Raw genomic sequence first — 3,625 nt, 5'->3', positions numbered from 1 at the left:
AGGGAAATAGTGAAATAATGCAAAAATAAAGAATTCCCTTGTCGAATGACCTAAAATAAAACTTAAAATTGGATTCCCCCGTGGAGGAGATATCCATTCAAATATGACATTTAAAACTGAAGGGATTCAGCTCTCCTAATTAATGGCAGTCTAAGACTAGAGTGAATCAGCAGGCGTAAGTGACAGTGAATTTCCAACACTTATCTCCTAAATGATGTTTTTAAACTTTTAACACAGATTCTATGACTTAGAAAAAGCCATCTCTGCTCCTTCACATTTTCTTTGCAGTGGAAATTCCATGATGAAATGTCTATGGGGTTTTTTTTTTTCCTATCTCTGCCTTCACATGCTGTCTTTAAAAAGCAACCCTGTCAAATCTGAAGTGATCTTGGCTTCTTTTCAGCTGTCTTCTCCACAGTTAACACTAATAATAAACTTCTGTTATTATAAATGCTTGTCAATTAACAGGGAGAGAACATTTTATAGCTTAGTGTGCCATTGCCTTTATAACAGCATTTAATGTTTACGATGCAGAAGTTGGATTTCCTTCAAATCTAGTGATAAAACCATCCCAGTTCATGATTTTCTAAGTGTCTAATTAACGGTGCAAAGAAAACATTTAAGAGCAGATGTTGGTGGATTTACAAATTCAGGGTTTTTTTTTTTTTTGCAGCCTGATTTTTACAGCAGAGACTTGCAGATGTCAGCAATGCCTAAATGCAGCCCCCAGGGCCAGAATGGCAAAGAAAGGAGCTAAAAGGAACTGGGAGCTTACAGATCTCTCTAGATTTTGCCCCCCCAAAGGGCATGGAACTTTAATTCTACACAGTTGACAAGATCTTGGCTAATGCCTTTCTCTTCTGCACCAGGGAATAGCTGGGGCTGACTTCATTGTTGAAGCAAACATGCACCAAATCAACACTTTGAGCCTAGAGGGAGAAAAAATGAAGTACATCCACTTATTCCACAGTCATATCTGGCACTCAGTTAATGAGCCTGGACACTGGGCATGTGGAAATAACCTTGAAGTGAAGTATCTCTGCAGCAGACACATGATTTACTGACAGGATACCACCACGTGGCAAGTCCTTTGCTAGGGCTTACATTTTCAATATTAAATTTGGGCACATAAATATACTAAAGCATCATTAAACTGATGCAAGGGGGATTCAGAGGAGTTGCCACATTGGTTATGAAGGTCAAAAACCTCCTAGAAAACAGATGCATGGACTGATTCTTATGAATTCAGCTCTTTCCCAACGCAGCAGCACAAAGGAACAGAATGATTCTATAGGAGAGATTGTATCTTCTTTATTTGAAGGACAGTTGTGTCCTTCCACTTCTTTTTCTTAACCAGAACTGCATTAAGAAAAGATGAATATGCTGCTAAATGGAGTCAAAGAACTTCTGAGTAACTGCTGATTTTACTGTGCATGTGAGAAGGTTTCACTTAAATCCTTTCATCCTTCATCCCAGCAGTGGCTATTTCGTGGTGGGATGTATCACAAGAGGTGATCTAAATAAGATAGATGAGCTGGAACCAAAACTCCCTAAAAGAAAGAGAGGGTGTGCCAAAAAAAAAAAAAATAGGAAACCCCCAAGTAGCCTCTGGATGCATAAAACCTTCATCTGAGATATTCCTGTTTTCTTTGTGAGTCATCTGAAGCGATTCCTACTGAACAGATAATAAAAGTGCAATTACCTGCAGAGATTCAGCCTGCCTGTATGTGTGTATTTGATGTTTTCTCCTTAAATGTCACCTGCCAAGAGGCTGCTGAAAGGTGGTTAGCTCAGAGGGATGCTCTGGAAACTGGGAAATGTTCTTTATTGCTGCTGAAAGCCAAAAGCAGGGAAAAAAAAAACTTGGACAAAGCTTTTCCAAGTCTATGTGTGAGGCAGTTCCTCATCCAGCCATGCTCTTCCCCAGTTGTAGATTCCCCCATGGACCTCTCGTGGGAGCTGGCAGGGACACAGCAAAGACACCAGAGAATGATGCCAGCACAAGCCTGGGCTGCTAGCAGGAGACTTTCAAAGGAAGAAAAATGCCCTAGAATATCAATTAACTATATAATTAAAACTGCAAGGATGTCTGTTCCCTAACACAGCTGATTTTGGGAAAATCTCTCCTTTGTTTTCTCAGTTTTTGCATGGGAAGAGGATAAATTACTCCTGATTTCCCTTGCATCAACATTTCTTAAGAGTATTTAGATTAGAAAGCTGTCAGTGAACTGGGCCATGAGCTCAGAAATCCACACAGGGAACAGTCAGAATTCAGGGAAAAGCAGCTCTTAAGTGTCAAGAATTATTAGTTTTGGAATAGAAATACAAGGTACCATCTGATTTCATGCAGTGAAGGAGGTAGAGAGTAGAGATGGAGCTTAAAGACCTGCCCAAGCCACCAAGGGCACATTTTAACACCTGTTTGCAAACATTTGTGCCATAAAATCTATCCCTGAGTGAAAATGGGAAGGATTTCCTCTGATACTACACACTCCTCTTCCCTCTGCACTGCAAAGGTCATTGGCATGGCAACAAACCCCTCATTTCTCCAGAGTCTGTCTGTCTGCTGCTGAATTCTGACCTCACCCCATTCTTTTTGGATGACATCCTGCTTGGCTGCTGATGCTCTGTCGTAATGATCACAATTTCAGGTGAAGAATCAGCAGCAACAGCAGCAGCAGATGGACTTCTGAGCCATGAAGAAACTATTCTCTGAGATGAGGAGGAAAGAAACACAGGAGGGAAGCCCTGCCAGAAAATATTGTGGTGGTTTGGGGTTTTTTTTAAGTGCTACATTTCACAATTTCTCTGAAACATCAGCAGCTGGTGATTTCTTCCCTGTAATCTCAATTTTGCAACAGCTCACACACAGAAATACCCTATACGCTAACTCACACGTGTCTTTTTGACTGGAACAACCTCTTAAATACTGATTACAATCCAGCAATTGTACACAACTCCTGCTCAAAATATTGCTAAATACTCTCCCACCATCAACTATGCAAGTCTCTTCAATATTTTTCTAACAACAAATATTAATCATCTGGTTTAATCAGCAGCTGATCATGCATCAACTTCCACAGTTTATTGGAGGCTGCAGGCAAATGATCATTAATTTATTTGTGAGAGACTAGAAGATGTATCACTCCAGAATGAAAAACGACCCAGAAATCTGTTTGCAGCCCCAATAATCACACCAGCTTTGAAAACATCGACAGGCAGAGCTGGATCTCAGTGACAGATAGTTCATGTCAGCTGGAGCAGAGAGTCCTCTGGGGGAGGAAAAGGATGGAGCAAATTTTAGGAGTTTCTGGTTTGTTGAAGTCAGCCTGTCAGAAATACCATCTGTGATGGCTGACAGATAGTTCATGTCAGCTGGAGCAAAGAGTCCTCTGGGGGAGGAGAAGGATGGAGCAAATTTTAGGAGGTTCTGGTTTGTTGAAGTCATCCTGTCAGAAATACCATCTGTGATGGTCTGTGACCTCCCTGCTCGCCTGGAGCTATCATCCCCTGCAGGTACCACACAACTGCCTTGTCTGTGTCCATTGTGCTGTCCTGCAGGGTGTTTAAACTGAGGGTTTGTGGTGAGACACTGTAGGACAGTGTTGGATCAATGCCTGTCATG

The 3,625-nt window shown here is 41.4% G+C and overlaps 1 protein-coding gene across 1 annotated transcript in view; it reads right to left on the bottom strand.

The window, feature by feature from the left end:
* TEKT4 (tektin 4) overlaps positions 1–3,625 on the bottom strand; it is an 11,235-nt gene that overhangs the window by 6,924 nt on the left and 686 nt on the right. The gene's annotated exons all lie outside the window — the stretch shown is intronic.

The sequence above is a fragment of the Merops nubicus genome, unplaced genomic scaffold, assembly GCF_000691845.1.
Source record: "Merops nubicus isolate BGI_N331 unplaced genomic scaffold, ASM69184v1 scaffold6027, whole genome shotgun sequence".
In the NCBI taxonomy this organism is placed as follows: Eukaryota; Metazoa; Chordata; class Aves; order Coraciiformes; family Meropidae; genus Merops; species Merops nubicus.
Note: the sequence above shows the minus strand (reverse complement) of the source record. Positions and strands in the feature narration are given on the sequence as shown.